Source organism: Hyperoodon ampullatus, assembly GCF_949752795.1.
Source record: "Hyperoodon ampullatus genome assembly, chromosome: 14".
NCBI classification, from domain to species: domain Eukaryota; kingdom Metazoa; phylum Chordata; class Mammalia; order Artiodactyla; family Ziphiidae; genus Hyperoodon; species Hyperoodon ampullatus.
The window spans coordinates 75,223,167-75,244,945 of NC_136927.1; positions in this window are offsets into that span (position 1 = coordinate 75,223,167).

Sequence of the window (21,779 nt, forward strand, 5' to 3'; positions counted from 1 at the left end):
GCTGGACCGAGGTATCCAAGAGGAGGGAATTCAATACGAATTGTCTCAAAACTGACCAGAAAAATTTCCTGAGATGCTGTGTTGACCCTGCCTTTTTCCTTGTTACTTGTAGTAATTTTTTAAAAAGTTTATTTTGTTTATTATTTATTTTTGGCTGTGTTGGGTCTTCGTTGCTGCACGTGGACTTTCTCTAGTTGCAGCGAGCGGGGGCTACTCTCCGTTGAGGTGTGCAGGCTTCTCATTGTGGTGGCTTCTCTTGTGGAAGAGCTCAGGCTCTAGGCATGTGGGCTTCAGTAGTTGTGGCATGCAGGTTCAGCAGTTGTGGCTCGCGGGCTCTAGAGCGCAGGCTCAGTAGTTGTGGCGCATGGGCTTAGCTGCTCCACGGCATGTGGGATCTTCCCAGAGTAGGGATCGAACCTGTGTCCCCTGCACTGGCAGGCGGATTCTTAACCACTGTGCCACCAGGGAAGCCCCTGTAGTAATTTTTATGTTTATTAGGAGGAAGTAGGCTCTACTCAGTCTTAAGTTAAAAAAAAAAAAGAAGAGAAATTTATTGACTCACAGACTTAGAAAGCCCAGAAATTGCATGAGCGTCAGGCCTGGAACCAGGTGCTCAAATGCTGGGTATCCATCTGTCTCTAGCTATAAACTCCGATGCCCTCCATGTTGACATCAATTTCAGGCAATAGTGGCCCCTTTCAGTTGCTCAACTTTAAAACCCACAGAGGAAAGAAAACTATATCTTCCCAGTAGTTCTAGAAAAATGTCCCAGTGCTGATGCTCACTGGCCAAGCCTGATTCTTATGTCCACCTTAGGAAGCGGATGTTGAGGTCAGACTCATCTGAATCACATGGGATGAGAGTGGACGGGCAGGAGGTCTCCAGTGGAGAATTGGGAAGCTGTCGCTTGAAGAAGGGGAGAGGATTCTGAGCAGGCAAAACCAGCAGATGTTCACTGTCCCACGTGTCATGAAGAAAAAGAAGGCATTGGGTCTTGAGCAACGTTATATGCCCAGGGACTGGCACAGACTAGGCTCAGAAAATACTTGTTGTAGGAACAAGTCCTATTTGTTTGCATGACAGAGAACACTGAGCCAATTTGCATGTTTCAAAAGGTAAAAGAAGTCTGGATAGACCAATAGATCAATGGAAGAGAATAGAGAGGGCAGTTTAGACTGACACATACATGACAAACTTATTTTCAACAAAAGCACCAAGATAACTCAGTGGGGAAAAAATAATTTTGTTTTTCAATAAATGTTGCTGGCACAATTGGACATTCATACTGAAAAGAAATGAACTTGATTCCTACCTCACACCATACATGAAAAATGTTTGAGATAGATCATAGGCCTAAACATAAAAGCAAAAATAAGAAGCTCGTAGAAGAAAATGTAGGACCCACTTGGAATGGACAAAGATTTCTTAGACAGGACATCATAAGCACTAACCTTAAAAGGAAAAATTTATAAATTGGACTTTATTGAAATTAAGAAAACTCTGCTCTTTATAATTCACTGTTAAGAAAACAAAAAGGCCACTGAATTGTATACTTTAAAATGGTTAAAATGGTGAATTTATGGAATGTGAATTTTATGCCAATTTAAAAAGTTTAATAAGTATCATATTGCTTGATTGTAAAACTTTAGGATTCTCAAGTACATAGAATATTATAAATTATATTGTTGTCAAGATGACTAGAGAACAAAATTAAATCACTTCGGGAAAAAAGAAAGAAAATGAAAAGGAGAGCCACAGACTTAGAGGAAATATTTGTAATATGTAGATTTGATAAAGGAATTGTATCTAGAATATATAAAGAACTCTTACAATTGAATAAAACGAAGATGACCCAACAAAAATACTGGATAAAATGTGAATTCCCTGTCAGTCCAGTGGTTAGGACGTGGCGCTTTCACTGCTGTAGCCCAGATTCAATCCCTGGTTGGGGAACTAAGATCCTGCAAGCTGCATGGTGCAGCCAAAAAAAAAAAAAAAACTGGATAAAAGGTTTGAACAGACACTTCACAGAAAAAAAAAAAAAATGTATGTCCAATAAGTACATGGAAAAATACTCAACATCATTGATCTTCAGAGAAATGCAAACTAAAAACATAAATATCATTACATACCTATTAGAATGACTTAAAAAAAAGCAAAACAGACAGTATCAAGAGGTGTCAAGGATATGGAGCAGCTGGAACTCTCATTCGTTGCTGGTGGGAATGCAAAATCATACAGTCACTTTGGAAAAGAGTTTGGCATTTTTTTATAAAGTTAAACATATAGATACCATATGACTTAGCAGTCCTATCTAGATATTCTGTGTCTTGATTGTGATGGTGGCTACATGACCATATACATTTGTCAAAACTCCCGAAACTAAAAAGGATGAGTTTTACTGTATGTAAATTGGACCTCAATAAACCTGATGACTTTAAAACAAAACTAACAAATGAACAGACAGAAAACAATTGACAATAGCAAGCAATGGTGAGGATACAGAGTGAGTAAAATCCTCTTATATTGTGATGGGGGTATAAATGGTAAAACAACTTTGGAAAACTCTCTGTTGATTTCTTATCAAGTTAAACATACATCTAACATATAACAGAGCAATTCCACTCCTAAATACGTACCCAAGATAAGTGAGTGCATATGTCCACACAGGCTTGGACAACAATGTTCAGAGCAATTCTTTCCATCGTAGCAAAAACCAGGAAACAACCCAAATGTCCATCAGTTGGTGAGTGAATAAATAAACTATGGTATGTTAAGGACTTTATTTTATTCACGTCTGTCTCCCCGGTACCTAGGATACTTGCCTGCCCAGCACATAATAGGGTGCTTAATAAGATTATGTTGTGATGGTTATTGATTCTTAAACTTTAGTAAACAACGTCTATATGAATATGATTATGTAAATATTTTCCACTGCAGAACAACGTTATTGGACCGACATAAAGGGAAATGGAACTTCCTCTATGGTACCATCTTCTACCACATGGCCCTGGTCCCAAGGCTCCCGTAACATCTTATCCCATTGTCTCAAAGTGCGGTGGTACCTTTCCACCAATGGTGTGCTGAAGCTGTCGTGCACCAGCTCACAGAAACTGATCGTACACATCTCTTCCCAACTCCATGCTCAGTGACCTCATGTTGGCAGCTCGAAATTGGCCATGGTAGGAGGATTTACATCCCAAATTGGAAAACAAGACATATCAGGGCTTCCTGCCAGGAGCCAGTTGTTGACCACTTACTAGCACATCACTGCTTAGTCCTGTCCCTAATCCCTGGCTGTCTCTTGGTTTCCTTTTGGCTTCTCAGATCTTCCATCATCTGTGTAACAATTCCTCACACCAGATTCCTACTGTGAGTATTTCTGCCTTTACTAGCAAGACATTAAACTTGTTGAAAGAAGAGATGCATTTCTTTACTTTTTGCTTTTAGAAGATCTAGGTCTTTAATAATAGAATTTGTATGAAAAATATCTTCCTTCTTGATGGCATTTTTCATAGAGCCTGTTGACTTCATGTTCTAATTACTTGTTCTTATGTCTTCCTGGGCCTGGTGCCCATGTGTCATGCATTCTTAGGTTAATTCTACCAACTCTTGCATACCATGTCTCCTGCTTGTTTTGGTTTCCACACTCAATTTTCTGGTGTATATCTTTTTTTTTTTTAAGATTTTTTTGATGTGGACCATTTTTAAAGTCTTTACTGAATTTGTTACAATATTGCTTCTGTTTTATGTTTTGGTTTTCTGGCCATGAGGCATGTGGGGTCTTAGCTCCCAAACCAGGGATCAAAACTGCACCCCCTGCATTAGAAGGTGAAGTCTTAACCACTGGACCACCAGGGAAATCCCTCTGGTGTATATCTTGAATTCACTTTTTTTAGCAGGGTTATGCTTGTTGGATATGGAAATACAGGTTTAAAGCACTTTCTTGCTTAAAAACTTGGCTCTGTATTCTGAAGGATTTCCTTGCCCTGATATTTCTTTTTTTAAAGATATTTATTTATTTATTTATTTTTGGCTGCATCAGGTCTTAGTTGCAGCACTCGGGATCTTCCGTTGCAGTGTGCGGGCTTCTCTCTGTAGTTGTGACATGCAGGCTCAGTAGTTGTGGTGCGCAGGCTTAGTTGCCCCATAGCATGTGGGATCTTAGTTCCCTGACCAGGGGTCAAACCTGCGGCCGCTGCATTGGAAGGCAGATTCGTTGTTTTTTTTTTTTAATTAATTTATTTTGTATTTTATTTTAGTTATTTATTTTTTGGGTGTGTTGGGTCTTCGTTGCTGCGCACAGGCTTTCTCTAGTTGCAGCGAGCGGGGGCTACTCTTTGTTGCGGTGCGTGGGCTTCTCACTGCGGCGGCTTCTCTTGTTGGGGAGCACGGGCTCTAGGTGAGTGGGCTTCAGTAGTTGTGGCTCGCGGGCTCTAGATCTCAGGCTCAGTAGTTGTGATGCACAGGCTTCGTTGCTCCGTGGCATGTGGGATCTTCCCAGACCAGAGCTCGAACCCGTGTCCCCTGCATTGGCAGGCGGATTCTTAACCCCTGTGCCACCAGGAAAGCCTGGAAGACAGATTCTTAACCACTGGACCACCAGGGAAGTCCCTGATATTTCTAAACACTAATTTGGCGTTCAGCGTGTTTATTCTATTTTGCAGCGTACACGCGGATAGAAAATTTTTTTCAGTAACCGTATTTTTAATTTCCAAATTCTTGTTCTGAGGTGACTTCTTGAAATAAAATTGGAGATGACTATGCTTGTATCTACAGAAAAAATATGGCCAAAAAAGTTTTTTGCACAAACAGCATTGAACAGCAGTAATTAAAATAAGAACTGTCTCTCACACATACTGTGTGGGTGAGGCTACAGGAAAAAAGACACTGGCATACATTGATAGTACAAAGTGATACAACTTCTATGGGGACAATTTACCAATCTCTATTAAAAGTACACTGACATTTACCCTTTGACCTAGCAATTCCACTTTCAAATATTTATATTACACCCACATACATACAGAAGAAAGTGAGTACAAAGTTTTCATTGCAGCATTATTAGTCATTGCAGGAGTGGAAACAACCAAAGTTTCCATCTATAGGGAATGACATAGCCACACATGGAATAGTATGTAGTGATAAAGAAAAAAATGAGGAAGCTCTCTTTTTATTGATATTGAATGATCTTCAAGATATAATGTTAAGAGAAAAAAGCAGAGTGCAGAAAAAGTCTGTACAGGATGCCACCTTTTGTACAAGGGGACTAAATATTTATGTTTGCTTAAAGAAATACAGGAAGTGTTCACAAGAAACTAACAAAAGTGTTTATCAATGGTAAGGGGGAGAGAGAGGAGCTAGGTGGACAGGGATGGGTGGAAGTCAGTTTTTTCAAGGTATGCCTTTCTATCTCATTCTGCTTTTTGAACCTTATGAATGTATTTTCTACTAAAAAAATTAAATGCAAAAAATTTAAAGCATAAATATATCACTCACTTTTTACATCCCAGGTTCTATGCTGAGGGCATTTCATATAGCAGCTCATTGAAACCTCATGCTGAGAAGCAGGAGTAAAACCCTGACATCACAGCGGGGGAGACTGATGCTCAGAGAAGTTCTGTTACACTGTGGCTCTGTGATTTGAACACGATATGTCTGACTGCATATCTTTGCTCTTACATGTGGCTGACCACCTCTCGATTGTATATTTTATTTCCATTTTCCTGTGTCCCCACCGTGCCCAAATGAATATGTAATGCATAATTCTCATTGTAGGATAGATTCAATTTTATAACTAATATTTCTAACCACAGCAAAGAGAGCAGAGGAGAGGGGCAGAATTTGTACTCGAAAGCTTGTCACTTGGGCCACAATGAGAACTGCAGCGGTAATGGCTGATTAAGATAAGATGCCTTCTAAATATCGTATATTAACGTATATATGTGGAATCTCGAAAATTGGTATAGATGACCTTATTTGCCAAGCAGAAATAGAGACACAGACATAGAGAACAAATGTATGGATACCAAGGGGGAAAGGGGTGGGGTGGGAGGAATTGGGAGATTGAGATCGACACATATACACTTTTTTTTTTTTTTACTTTTTTTAGAATTTAAAAAAAAATAAATTTATTTCATTTTTGGCTGCGTTGAGTCTTTGTTGCTGTGCACAGGCTTTCTGTAGTTGCAGCGAGCGGGGGCTACTCTTCTTTGTGGTGCGCGGGCTTCTCATTGTGGTGGCTTCTCTTGTTGCGGAGCATGGGCTCTAGGCACTCAGGCTCAGTAGTTGTGGCTCGTGGGCTCTAGAGCGCAGGCTCAGTAGGTGTGGTGCACGAGCTTAGTTGCTCCGTGGCATGTGGGATCTTCCCAGACCAGGGCTGGAACCTGTTTCCCTTGCATTGGCAGGTGGATTCCCAACCACTGTGCCACCAGGGAAGTCCCGACGCATATACACTATTGATACTATGTATAAAATAGACAACTGATGGGAACATACTGTATATAGTACAGGAAACTCTACTTAATGCACTGTGGTAACCTAAATAGGAGGGAAATCCAAAAGGGAGGGGATGGACTTCCCTGGTGGCGCAGTGGTTAAGAATCCGCCTGCCAATGCAGAGGACATGGGTTCGAGCCCTGGTCTGGGAAGATCCCACATGCCATGGAGCGGCTGGGCCCGTGAGCCATGGCCACTGAGCCTGCGCGTCCGGAGCCTGTGTTCTGCAACGGGAGAGGCCACAGCAATGAGAGGCCCGCGTACGGCAAAAAATAAAATAAAATTAAAAAAATAACGCTTTCAGAAGAAAATGTATTTTCATGAATTCAAAAATGGGTCTGAATTCATTGCTCCCTCTTTAGAAATTGTAACGTGTGTATCAGTTTCCCGTGGCTGCTATAACAAGGACCTACCACAAACTTGGTAGCTTACAATGACAGAAATTTAGCTTCTCACACTAGGCTAGAAGTCCAAAATTAAGGTGTTGAAGGTTTGGTTCCTTCTGGAGGCTCTGAGGGAGAGTCCATTTCATGCCTCTCTCCTAGTTTTTGGTAGTTGTCAGCCATCCTTGGTGTTCCTTGGCTTGTAGCTCCATCACTTCAATCTCTGCGTCCCTCATGCCACGGCCTTCTTCTCCGTGGGTCTGTGTCTCTCCTCTTGTTAGGAAACCAGTCATTGGGTTTGGGCCCACTCCAATCCACTATGACCTCATCTTAATGATACACTACCCCCAAAATATGGCACTTAGGCATACTGAATATTTTAAACTTCAGGAGTTTGAGAAAGAGCAGGAGCAGGAAGGACTCTCTGACCTTCCCTGAGGCAGGTCATAAGACTCTCATGTGAGAGGTACCCTCCCTCTACCTGGAGGAAAGGAGCATCCTTATCTCTGAAGATGGAGCAATCTGAACAAACAGGCTGTGCTAAGTTTCCCCCAGTTTTCTACCTGGTAGAAAAACACTCAAGTTTAACTGTTTCTTTGGGTCTTCACTTCCTTATAAAGGCTTCTGTGTCTCATAAAACTTATATTCAGTACATTTTTATGCTTTTCTCTTGTTGATCTGTTACAGGGACTTCAGCTGAAAACTTAGAGGGGTAAATTGATTACATCAGCAAAGACCCTATTTCCAAAGAAGGTCACATTCTGAGGTTCTGGGCGGATATTCATTTGGGGGAGATACTATTCAACCCTTTGCAGGGTGTGACAGTATTAATATGCATTCCATTTTCCTGAAATTCCAGGTTCTGCTTTATGGTGTGTGCGTGTATGTGTGTTTGTTTGCCTGTGTGTGTGTTTGTGTATGTAGGGGCAGAGCTGGGGGGTTATGTTAGTGAAATCTAGAAAATCAAATTCTTTCTCCTGGTACCAAAAATAGTGGCCAGCTTGCACCTAGCAGTGTGCTCAAGATTATGTCATGATGGCCATTGATTGTAAAATCTGAGTATACAGCATCTACAATACAATTATGTCGTGTCAGCAGCACCCTGATTTTCCTCTGGGAAAATCACCTCCTCCTCACTCTCAATCCATGCAAGTAGGAGGAGCTGACTCCATGCTTTGGCTCTAGGAGTGGGCATGTGATGAGGCCTGGTCAATCAGAACATTCTGACATCCTGACCACAGTGATCAGTTCAAGCGGTGAACCCATGACCAAAATTGAGCCTATCAGAGCCATTGAGATTCAGTCCTGGGCTTTTGCCAGAGCCATTAGCACTAAACTTCCATTTGCAGGGGTTACCAAACTGAATATAAAGTTGGAGCTCCAAGGGGCCCCTGAGTGTCTCTGAGTACAAGTCAAAACAAAGGAAATCAGGGATAAGGGATGGAGAAGACATACTCCTAATGACATTGTCTGAGCTCCTGGATCCAGCTATACCTGAAGTCAGTCCTTCAGCTGGACTACCCAAGGATAAGTCAAAGAACTCTTTTATGCTTAAGCCAGTTTGAACTGAGTTTCTGTTATTTGCAACCGAAAGAGTTGCAAACTGAACATTCCTTCAATTTCCTTGAGTTTCCAGTTTATATCTTTAAAGTAGACAGGAAGACAGGATATGCTAGTGAAGTGTGGAGAAGGAAATTCCTTCCACTTAAAAAAGAACTGGGGAATTCCCTGGCAGTCCAGTGGTTAGGGCTCTGCGCTTTGGCTGCCAAGGGCCCGGGCTCAATCCCTGGTCAGGGAACTGAGATCCTGCAAGCTGTGCGGCACGGCCAAAAAAAAAAAAAAATCCATAAAATAGTATTAGTGGTGTCAGGAAAAATAGTAAAAGACTTTGAAATAGTAAAAAAAAAAATACTGATTTTCCTTTGGAATGCTAGATATTGTTTAGGGAACCCTTTCAGTTTATCTGATTCTACAGGATTCTGTGCTTTCTTTGTCTTTAGCTATTTTGCAATGCTATAATTTGTACAAAACTGATAACAGTGAAAATGATTCTTGCCTGTAGAGATGCAAGTGAACTTTGTCTAATGGAAATTCAATTGATTTCCACCCTATGGAAGAGATGGTTTCCACCATTACATGTGACCCATGGACATTGACCTGTTTTGCATCTACTAGCAGTTTCATTTCATCATTCTTGACTGCCTAAATATAATTTGTCTTTGGTTTCTCCTTTGATTCAGTATTAACATCTTTCTGATTCTTTTATTAATGCATGAGTTCAAGAAAATCTTTGACAGGTATTTGCTTGATATTTTTGAATGAATGTTATGATTTTACCTCTTCAGAGTTATGTTTTAACAGCCGTGAGTGTCATGGAGACGAAGCAGATGAGGGGCAGACCGGGGTGGACTGGTGTGTGGGAACTATATTAAATAAAGTGATGAAGATGGCCTCTCTGAGAAGGTGGCATTTAAGCAAGGATGTTGGGTCTCAGTTTTCTCATCTGTAAAATGGCTCCTAGGCTCTCCAGGACTTACTTTCAAGGAATTTGTTAATTCTTTCAGTGGAAAGGATAGCTCTGCACTGGTCTCACTGACAGTTTCTTCTTACAGACGTTTTTGTGACCAGTAGCAATAATCAGAAGCCAGCTGACAAGAAGCCGCCAAATCCTTGTTTGCTCATTTTTCCTGCCCAGCATCCCTTCTGTCCTCCCCTGGCAGCAGCACCCCAATTTTCTGCTAGAAAGCCAGCCCTTCTCCACTCTTTGTCCATGTGGTTTGGGAAGATCCCTTCTGTCCCCAGGATTCAGGAGTGAGCACGTGACCCAGGCCTGATGGATAAGATGGATAAGAGCATCACATTTTACTGGCCAAAGTGATTGGCTTGGAATGATTCACCTGGGCCAGTGAGAGCCCTCCTCAGAACTTTTCTTGGAACTATTGTCAAAAGGATTCTCTCTTGGGCTTCCCTGGTGGCGCAGTGGTTGAGAGTCTGCCTGCCGATGCGGGGGGCGCGGGTTTGTGCCCAGGTCCAGGAAGATCCCACGTGCCGCGGAGCGGCTGGGCCCGTGAGCCATGGCCACTGAGCCTGCGCGTCCGGAGCCTGTGCTCCGCAATGGGAGAGGCCACAGCAGTGAGAGGCCCGCGTACCGCAAAAGAAACAAACAAACAAAAAAAAGGGTTCTCTCTTGGGACATCCCTGGCGGTCCAGTGGTTAGGACTCTGCGCTTCCATGCAGGGGGCCTGGGTTCGATCCCTGGTCGGGGAACTAAGATCCTGCAAGTCGCACGGTGTGGCCAAACAACAACAACAACAACAACAGCAAGGGTTTTCTCTTTCCACTGGGGTCGCTGTGCTGGTGGGAGATAATCCTGGAAGCAGTGTGCAGAAAGCGCTTCAGGAGAGTGAAGCCAGCATGGGGAGAAAGACCCAAGAGCTGATAGAGAAACTGAATACTGACAACTTTGAGTCTCTGGATTCAACTACATCTGCTATCCCACCAACTTTTGGGTTAAGCTTGTTTAGGCTGGGCTTATATTTCTTACAAATGAGACTCCTGACTCATATAAACCCCAAGTCATTGTAGCAAAATGCTCTGACCAGCTGTGCTTCTAAGATCTGATCAGTTTACCTAGATTAGCTCCATAAGCATTTTGTTAGTGCTTAGTGATTCATAGCCTGCAGTGAAATCAGAAAGAACTGGGTTCAAATTATATCTCTATTACCTACTGGTTGGATGACCTTGGAGAAGTTTGATCAAGCACATAGAACTATTTACTGAGTACCTCCAGGCTCAAGGCATGGAGTCATGAACAAAACAAAACATTGCCATGCCGGGACTTCCCTGGCAGTCCAGTGGTTAAGCTCCACACTTCCACTGCAAGGGGTGTGGGTTCGATCCCTGGTTGGGGAACTAAAATACCACATGCTGTGTGGCCAAAACAAAAACAAAAACGAAACATTGCCATGCCTTTGGACTAGTGGGGCAATTAACTTTCCTGAATCTCGGTTTCCTCATCTGTAAAATGGGTATAAACACAGTATCTGATTCTCAATGTTGGTATATCAAATGTTACTATCTTTTTGCTGTAGATGCGAGTTGAGATGAATTCCAAGTGGTCGAGAATTCTTGTAGATTTCTACATGTTGGAACTTTCTTCACTTATTTATTTTTATTTTTTAAAATTAATTAATTTGTTTTTATTTTTGGCTGTGTAGGGTCTTTGTTGCTGTTCATGGGCTTTCTCTAGTTGCGGCTAGCGGGGGCTACTCTTCGTTGCAGTGCGCAGGCTTCTCATTGTCGTGGCTTCTCTTGTTGCCGAGCACGGGCTCTAGGCTCGTGGGCTTGGTAGCTGTGGCTTGTGGGCTCTAGAGCACAGGCTCAGTAGTTGTGGCATGGCTTAGTTGCTCCACAGCACCTGGGATCTTCCCAGGCCAGGGCTGGAACCCGTGTCCCCTGCATTGGCAGGTGGATTCTTAACCACTGTGCTACCAGGGAAGCCCCTTCATTTATTTATATACAATATTTATTAGTCACCCACTACATGCCTGTCAACCTGGCAGAAAGGGGGCTCAGGTTCAAATCTAAGCTCTGCCACTCCTTAGTCAAGGGGCTTCAGCCTCTGAGGCTTAGTTTCCGTAAAGGGGGCTGCCTCAAAGTGAAAATGAAAGGAGAGAAAAATAAGCAAAAGGAAAATTAAAAATGTTAAGGAGAAGGTTGAAGAGAATGATCTACAAAACCCAAGCGCGCAATAGGTGTTTCATGGTTGTTTGTCCCACCCTCCCTGTCTTTGGAACACAGACCAGACCACACTTTGTGTTTGAGATGTTCTTCCTCTGTCCCTTGGCTGAGGTGAACTTGTGCTGCTTCGTCTCTCCTTAAATATCCTCTCCTCTGGACAAGATGTTTCTGAAGGAGGCAGAACATCTCAGCTAACTTTAGTTTGCTATTTTCAGCCTGAATTTGTTCCTGGGCAAATCAACCACGGTCAGAGTATCCTCCCCAGGTTGGACGTTTCTTGCACGATGCCCTGGGTTTTTGTGGAATGCAAAAGCTTAGTTTTACTAAGATCTGAGTCATAAAACCTGGTATGTATCTGGGTTAGGGCAGCTCATCCAGTCTAAAAAAACCCTGAACTGCAGAAGGTATGGCAAGATGGGTGTATTGCTTAGATTCCTTTTTTGATGCAAGTAGAAAAAACCAAAAAAAGAAAAACCCTAACCTCCTGAGAATCGTCCCTTTAGGGGACTGAGAAGCTGGGGTACTTATCCACTGACTCCTGTATCCTATCACTTGAGGATGACCCCTGGTGGCATCAAGTCCCTGGCACTTTTTCTGGACTGCCCTGCAGCCTGCGCTGAAGACAGTCCTCAGGCTGGGAGACCCAGGTGTGTGAAGTGGGAGGCTGAGAGCAAGCCAGTGCTGTCCACCATAGTTGTAGCTCACCTCAGAGGATTTGGCGTGGGGCACTGAGAGCATCGGCTATAAAGAGAATGCATGTGTCGGCTGTGGAACTGGAAATATGGGGGGAATTCCAGTTTCAGGCAGTGCTGGATCAAGGACCTCGAATCATGCCAACAGAACTTGGGTTCTCACTACCTTTTAGCTCTTCTCACACTGTGTTGGCTTTATGCTCCACACAGGGCTCCTGGCAGCTCCAGGCTCAGTCCTACCGGTCCAGGAACCCCAGAAGAGAAAGCCTCTTTTCTAACACCTGAGCTGACTTTCCTGGCCTGACTTGAGTTACATGCCCTCTGTGGCTGGGAAGCTGTGACCCTCTGATTATCCAAACCTGAGTCATCCCATGCAGTGGTGTGCTGATAAATGTCTAACAACTGGCTTTTGGGGAAAACAAACAGTTTGATTTGTAGTGTTTGCCAAGTCCTGTGGTGTAAATACTCCTACCATAGCCAACTCAAGTTACCACCGTGATGTCGGCTAGCTTACAAAACTCTTGTAATTTCACCAGCAGCTCTTGTGAGCCTGTTGGAGACAGCTTAAGCATAGTGCTTGTCACATGTCTGCCCTTTATCCGAGGCAGTTAAACCACCCCGTGCAATCCATGTGGACTGAGAGTGGGAAAGGGATGGTTCCTTAGAGGAAAATCAGGGTGTGGCTATAAGAATAAGAGTGACTAGATGCTGGAGTGGCAAAAACAACCTATGTCCACCCAATGTCCAATGACATCTATCTATCATATTGTATTAATTCACATTTGCAGCCTTAATGCTGATTAAGAAATGTCCTCAAAACCTTAGACTAATAAGCCTTTTTAAAAAAATTTATTTAATTAAATTAATTTTTGGCTGTGTTGGGTCTTCGTTGCTGTGCGCGGTTTTTTCTCTGGTTGCCGTGAGCGCGAGCTACTCTTGGTTGAGGTACGCGGGCTTCTCATTGCGGTGGCTTCTCTTGTTGTGGAGCACGGGCTCTAGGCGCACAGGCTCAGTAGTTGCAGCACGCGGGCCTAGGTGCTCCGTGGCATGTGGGATCTTCCTGGACCAGGGCTCGAACCTGTGTCCCCTACATTGGCAGGCGGATTCTTAACCACTGTGCCACCAGGGAAGCCTGACTAATAAGCCTTTACTGTTATGCTCATGGGTCTGCAGGTCTTGGCTGGGCTCAGCAGGCCAGTTCTGCTGCAGGCTGAAGGCGTGCTGGGCTGAGTCGCCCCACGTGTTCGTCATCCTCTTTGGAGCAGTCACTACTTGAGACATGTTCTTTTTCAGGCACCCACGGGAGCTCCTGAGGCCAAGTGAAACTCATGGAAGGCTCTGCTCGCAGGACATTTGCTAACATTCCGTTGGTCAAAGCAAGTCATGTGGCCAAGCTCAGCTTTGGGACTGGGCAGTGCATTCTACTCACAGTGGGAGGCCCTGCAATGTTACTAGTTGCTCACAGGTTAGTGAAAAGCTACTATACATATTATTTATGTTATTCTGCAAATTTCTTTGTTCACGTAAAGCCTTATGGACGTTCATCCAGGTCAGCAGGTGCAGATCTCACTGGTTCTTTTGAACATTTTGCATAAAATTCCATCCTATAAACATACTGAAATTTATCAGCCAATCCACTAATGAACTAATGATGCATGTTTATGTTATCAGGTATTTTTCCTTTTTTTTTTTCTCCTTCCCCCCCTCCTTTTTGCTTCAAACATTCTGCAATAAACATCCTGGTACCTATATTTGTATATGTTCTTTTTCTAGAGCAGGGGTCAGCAAACCAAGTTTCACAGACCAAATCCAGCCCAGCACCTATTTTTGTAAATGAAGTTTTTTATTGGAACACAGCGAAACTCATTTATTTACATAATTTCTATAGTTCCTTTTCTCAGTACCCCGGCAGAGCTGAGTCATTGAGACAGAAACTAGATGGGCCACAAAGCCTAAAATATTCACTCTCTGGCTCTTTACAGAGAAAGTTTGCTAACCCCTCCCTAGTCCATAAGATGGAGTCCCCACTATGGAGATGCTGGCTAAAAGGAAAAGGATATGTGTTTTAAAAATTTTAATAGATATTGACATAATTATTTCCCAGCAGTTAGAATATCCCTGCTTTATTAAAGTTATACATGCTTGTTGTAAAGATAAAATTAAATACAGAAATGTGTAAAGAAGAAAACCCACTCCTCCATTGCAGGAGTTATCAGTTTGGTGTGGTACTTCCGGTGAATACGATCAATGCATACACACATACACAGACACAGTTCCTTCCTTCCTTTTTTTTTTTAAAGACAAGAATGAGATCAGTTTGTTCCTGTAGCTATAATCCCTGAAACATTTTTATATGATCCTCCCCTTTTTCCAATGGCTCATATCCAAAGAGATCACTGCAGGTGTTTGGACACAAAAATCCTAGCAGTCAGTGCCCTTAAAAGTAGAATTTCAGGGCTTCCTTGGTGGCGCAGTGGTTAAGAATCCGCCTGCCAATGCAGGGGACATGGGTTCGAGCCCTGGTCCGGGAAGATCCCACATGCCGTGGAGCAACTAAGCCAGTGTGCCACAACTACTGAGCCTGCGCTCTAGAGCCCATGAGCCACAACTACTGAGCCCACGTGCCACAACTACTGAAGCCTGCGTGCCTAGAGCCCATGCTCCACAACAAGAGAAGCCACCGCAATGAGAAGCATGCACACCGCAACAGAGAGTAGCCCCCACTCGCCGCAACTAGAGAAAGCCCATGCCCAGCAACGAAGACCCAACATAGCCAAAAATAAATAAATAAAATAAATTAATTAAAAAAAAAAAGTTGAATTTCAAGGGACTTCCCTCGTGGTCTAGTGGGTAAGCCTCCGAGCTCCCAGTGCAGGGGAGGTTTGATCCCTGGTCGGGGAACTAGATCCCACATGCATGCTGCAACTAAGAGTTAGCATGCCACAATGAAGATCCCGAGTGCCGCAGCTAAGACCTGGCGCAGCCTAAAAAAAAGTAGAATTTCAATTCGTCATGTTGAAACCTAGAATATTTGTTGGCTCTGAGAAAATAATAACTGCATGTTTCAATGCCCTCAGTCCCTGAAGAAGCCATGTTCGTATGACTCTCGTGCTTCAGGTCATCTGGTGGCTTCCCAATTCAGTGAGTTAAAAATGCAAAATGTATATTGTAGCCTGCAAGGCCTCTGTGACCCAGCCCTCAGCCACTCTGCTGGCGCTGCTCTCCCCCTTGGTCTCTGTGCTGTCTTTCACTTCCTCAAATTTGCACCAAGCCCTTTCCGGGTTTGTCCTGGCTTGGTCAGAATTCTTTCAGTTGCAAGGGACAGAAACCCCATTCAAACTGGCTTAAGCCCAAAGGAGTGTATTGACTCATGCGATGGAAAAGCCCCAGAGAAGGTTGGAATGAAGAGTGGACGCCTCATCCCCATTGGTTGCCTCTGGTCTCTACTGTATTATCTTCATTCTCAGTCTCTCCCAAAGGGATGTGAAGACTCAGCTTGCATCCTAAGTAGCCACCCTAGTGGAAAGAGTGGTACTTTCACTTGCTCCCAGTGGCTCTAGAAAAGAGCCTGTGGATAACACCTACTGAATCAGGCAGGGTCAACTGATATCCCTGAACCAATCGCTGTGATGATTCGTTGATAACTAGGTATCAGGATACACTGATTAGCCAACCCGGGGTCTCGTACCGCCCACCCCACCAGAACTGGAGGAGAAATCTGCCCCACCTGAAACTCAAGCACTGCAGTCAGGGAGTTCCCCAAATGGAAACCAAGGTGATGTTACCCAAAGAATGAACATGGCTGCTGGCAGGCAAAAACGACAGTTGTCCATGGCGGGCCCTTTATACATACTGTTCCCTCTGCCAGCAACACCCTTCCCCCACTTTCCACCATGACAACAGGGTTATTCTTTGTAGCTTGGTACAAGAGGCAAAAGATTGCAAATGGCACAAATGTCTATTGAAATAAGGGATTGGCAAAAATTGTGGCTTTTTTTTTTTAACATCTTTATTGGAGTATAATTACTTTACAGTGGTGTGTTAGTTTCTGCTTTATAACAAAGTGAATCAGCTAAACATATACATATATCCCCATATCTCCTCCCTTTTGCGTCTCCCTCCCTCCCCAAGATTGTGGCTTTCAAAATGCGGTTCTAAGATCAACAGCAGCACCTGGAAACTTGTTAGAAATGCGCATTCTCACCCTCAGTCTACTGGGTGGGCCCGGCAGTCTGTGTTTTAACAAGGCCTCCAGGTGATGCCTGCCGATGTACACGTAAGTTTGAGAACCACCGAGTTTGAATATTAATGTTGAATCATAAAATAGAAAGTTATTGGGTATTTCCGTTTCAGAAACGATTCTCTTAGAGGCTGAGAATTTGAATGAGAGCAAGTTGCTCATTAGTTACAAAAGCTGCCATCCTTTTCTGGCGCTGAACTTAGCCATTCAGGTTGTTTTGTGCCATCACTTCCATAGCTTCTGTGGCAGCCACTATAGGTGGGCTGCTCTCCCAACATCCATGCTCAAAACTCTTCTCCCTTGCCTAGAGGCCAGAAGGCTGAGAATGACATTTTCCAGCCTCTTCTCTCCTTAAAGCTAGGGGTTTCTCTATACAAGGAAGTCTGCTGGGGGGTTCTGGAGAATCCTCAATATAAATAGGGACAAATGCAACTATTGTGGCCTTCTTTCCTTCCCCATTGTTCTTGTCTGGAATGTGGATGTGATGACCAGAGGTGCATGGCCACCTTGCAAGCCAGAATATGAAAGCCAACATGTTAAAGGTGGTGCAGCAGGAAAGCAGGAACCTGAGATGAGACACTGATAGCCTCACTGAGTCACTATACCAGCCTTGGACTGCCTTCTCCTAATTTCTTGGGAGAAAAATAAACCCTCTTTTGTTTAAGCCACTGTATGTTGGGCTACCTGTTACTTGCAACCAAGTGCATTCCTAATACATGTACTACAGTCTTTTCTGACCCTGTTTGAGATCTTAAAAAAAAAAACGGCGGGGGAATTCACTGGTGATCCAGTGGTTAGGACCCTGTACTCTCACTGCCCAGATCCCAGGTTCGATCCCTGATTGGGGAACTAAAATTCCACAAGTTGAATGGTGTGGCCAAAAAAAAAAAAAAAAAAGAGACAGATGTATTAACTTTAAACTACAAAAAAGAAAAACATAAAATAGGAATTAATATGACTATAAACCAGAATTTTATAGCAGCATTATTAATTGTGGAACTCAGTCTTCATAAAAATGCCCCTATATATGGAAAGCAATTTGTTGGTTAGATTACCTCACTTTGCAAGAATGCAAAGTGTTGCGTGGTGACTGCCAAGAAGCTGCAGCCCGCAGCAGATTCAATGAATAATAATCTAGTCATTTAAATTACAAAATAATGTCAAAATTTTCTACAACATAATAAATTAATGCAAAATGTGGGTATATTTGAAAATCTCTCATAAGACATGAGGTTGGACGTTCCAAAGTCAAAGGTCCTTAAAATAGCTGTGCTCACTGTCGCACAGTAAGTGTGCTTCAGGATCATCATAGGATGTCTTCTCTAGAGTCTGATGAAATTGATTATACTTTAAGCCAATTAAATATCCAAGCTTCTAAGATGAGAAAACTTTGCCAAAATGAGCTTTAGGAGCAGGTAGACTGAGTGATTAGCTTTTTTGTTTGAAATATCAACCCTCCAGGGTGGGCACTGTGACTGTCCCCAGTATCAGTTCACTCTTTCCTCTGTTATTTAGGCCACTGTTACTTTGTATCATTTGTCACTCATAGCCAAAATGAGACAAAATTGATACATAGCTCTGCTTGACTTTTTAAAAATATATGCAAATGAAAAAAATATTTTATGGATAGTGGTGGTAGTTATACACTTGGATACAGGTGCACAAACTCATATAACTGTACACTTAAAATTTTATTGTATGTAAATTACATCTCAAATAAAGTTGGGGAGAGAGGAAATAAACAAAAGAATATATATATATATATATATATATATATATATATATATATTTTTTTTTGCGGTATGTGGGCCTCTCACTGTTGTGGCCTCTCCCGTTGAGGAGCACAGGCTCCGGACGCGCAGGCTCAGCGGCCATGGCTCACGGGCCTAGCCGCTCAGCGGCATGTGGGATCTTCCCGGACCGGGGCATGAACCCGTGTCCCCTGCATCGGCAGGCGGACTCTCAACCACTGCGCCACCAGGGAAGCCCCAAGAATATATATTTTTTTAATGTAAAGAAAAAATATCTCTTTTTGTCAGGATTTACCAAAGAAACAGACCAATAAAAGATATATATAGGGAATTCTCTGGTGGTACAGTGGTTGGGACTCTGTGCTTTCACTGCTGAGGGATCGGGTTCAATCCCTGGTCAGGGAACTAAGATCCTGCAAGCCGTGTGGCACAGCCAAAAAAATTAAAAATATATTAAAAAAAGATATATATATATATATATAAAATATATTTATTTATTTTGGCTATGTTGTGGTATGCGAGATCTTTGTTGCGGCATACAGGATCTTTAGTTGTGTCATGCATGTGGGAACTAGTTCCCCGACCAGGGACTGAACCCAGGCCCCCTGCATTGGGAACACAGAGTCTTACCCACTGGACCACCAGGGAAGTCCCTATATTTTTAAATAAGGAATGATTATGGAGGCTGGCAAGTCCAAAATCTGTAGAGTTGATGTCCCAGTTCAAGTCCAAAGGCCAGCAGGTTGTTGCAGAACCAAGCAGAGCTGATGTCACAGTTTGAAGGCTGTCAGGCAGAATTCTCTCCTTGAGAGAGAGTCAGCCTTTTGTTCTGTTCATACCTTCAACTGATTGGATGAGGCCCACCCACACTTTGAAGGGCAGGCAATCTGCTTTGCTCAGTCTACCAATTTAAATGTTAATCTCATCTCAAAACACCCTCACAGAAACACCTGGAATACTGTTCGACCAAATATCTGGGTACCCCATGGCCTGGGCAAGTTGACACATAAAATTAACTGTCACGCTATGAATGTATTACGTTAGTATGAAAGCAAAACAGAAAAGGAAGCTCACATTTTCTTTGCTTGATATGTCTATAAGCTTGCTTTTCTTTTAATTTATCCCTGAAAAAAGTGTGCATATATATGAAAACTATTCAAACTGCAACAAAAAGTTATATAATTAAAAAATAAGAGTCCTAGACCCTATGACCAGAGTCATTCCCTGCTTTTTCTGTGTGTTCTTTTGAAATATGTTATGCGTGTGCAAGTGTAACTCTGTATGTGTGTGTGTGTTTGGAGGATATTAAACCAATGTGTAGAAATACCTGGGTCCTAGGACTAGACACTCCATGGGCCCAAGATCCAGAGCCTGGCCTGCAGAATGAGGTCACAGGGTCCCTTGCAAGGTGTAGAAAGCCTTTGTCCTCTGATAGCAGGATCATGCCTGAGGCTGGGAGCCTTTGTGGAAGAGTCGTGAAGAGAGTTTAAGGGAATCATTTACAGCTCCTCAGCTTCCCGTTGTACCTTTCTCTCCAGTTGTTCTTTTCCTACTGCCCCTGCACAATAACCTTTCTTTACAAAGGAAAGTCACACTTCTCCTCATTTCTGACTTTTATTATGGTTCATTGTCCCAAGATGTAAAAACTTCCAGGGCACCACGCCAAAGGGCACTTTGAAATATTGGTGACCATTATTATCCTTTAATCAATCCACAACAAAAATTTATTATTATTTTTTTCTAAGCAGTAGGACCTTGTTTATTTTTATTTTTTTAAATTTTATTTTATTTTAAATTAATTTCTATTGGAGTATAGTTGCTTTAGAACAAAAAATTAAAAACATCTAAATGTGAACGCTTTATGATCACAGGAAATTTTTAAAAATTAATTTCAATCCTTAAACATTATTTCCAAGGACAGAGAGTGATCAATAAAAGACTCTAAGGGCTTCCCCAGCTGTCCAATGGTTAAGATTCCATGCTTCCACTGCAGGGGGCATGAGTTTGATTCCTGGTTGGGGAACTAAGATCCCACATGCCACAGGGTGGCCAAATAGAGAGAGAGACTCTAAAGCAAAAACAGGACTTCCCTGGTGGTCCAGTGGTTGGGACTTTGCGCTTCCAATCCAATTCAGAGGTCATGGGTTCGATCCCTGGTTGGGGAAGTCCGTGTGCCACCCTCCAACCCTGTGCGGCCAAAAAAAAAAAAAAAAAGGAAAAACATAATATCAATACGTTAGGATAAAATTTTGTGGAGGGAGTGGAATGCAAATTAAAGAACCACAGTGGGTGAAGTAAAATTTCCATTCTGTTGTTCGTGGCTTCTTTTTAATGGATGATGGTGGAAATCAAATTATTATGTATTGATATGCTTTAGGGATAATTACAGGGTGATGAAACTGTCTCAAGATGGCAATACTTGGACTTCCCTGGTGGTGCAGTGGTTAAGAATCTGCCTGCCAATGCAGGGGATACAGGTTTGAGCCCTGGTCCGGGAAGATCCCATGTGCTGTGGAGCAACTAAACCTGTGCGCCACAACTACTGAGCCTGCACTCTAGAGCTGTGAGCCACAACTACTGAGCCCATGTACCACAGTTACAGAAGCCCACGTGCCCTAGAGCCTGTGCTCCACAACAAGAGAAGCCACCGCAATGAGAAGCCCACGCACCACAACAAAGAGTAGCCCCCGCTCGCCCCACCTAGAGAAAGCCTGTGTGCAGCAACGAAGATCCAACACAGCCAAAAATAAAATAAATAAATAAACTTATTTTTTATAAAAAGATGACAATACTTATGGTATGCAAACATTACATCCTTTTCAGCTATTTTAGCAATTTGGTTTTGTAATTGAAGTATAGTTGATTTATAATATTAGTTTCAGGTGTACTGATTTTTCTTTTTAAATTTTTATTTATTTTTGGCTGCATTGGTTCTTCATTGCTGCACGGGGGCTTTCTCTAGTTGCAGTGAATGGGGGCTACTCTTCGTTGTGGAGTGTGGGGGCTTCAGTAGTTGTGGCATGCAGGCTCAGTAGTTGTGGCTCACAGGCTTTAGAGTGCAGGCTCAGTAGTTGTGGCATGTGGGCTCTAGAGCACAGGCTCAGTAGTTGTGGCACACGGGCTTAGTTGCTCCATGGCATGTGGATCTTCCCGGACCAGGGATCGAACCCGTGTCCTCTGCATTGGCAGATGGATTCTTAACCACTGCGCCACCAGGGAAGTCTGATTTTTTATTTAATGTGCCAAGTATCTGCATAATTTTTGCAAATGCCTTGAGAAAAGAGTGACCAAAAAGCTTGAAGACAATTAAGAGGGGAAGAGGAAGCCTGAAGGCCCAGTTTTCTGGCTTAGTGGGCTGTGATGGGGGAATAGACAGAGAGCTGAAAGCCTGGAGGGGAGATGGCGTGAGATGCAGGGAACGCAGGGGAGGAGGGCCTTCTCCCATGTCTGATTTGGACTCTGAGTGGAGGGAGCT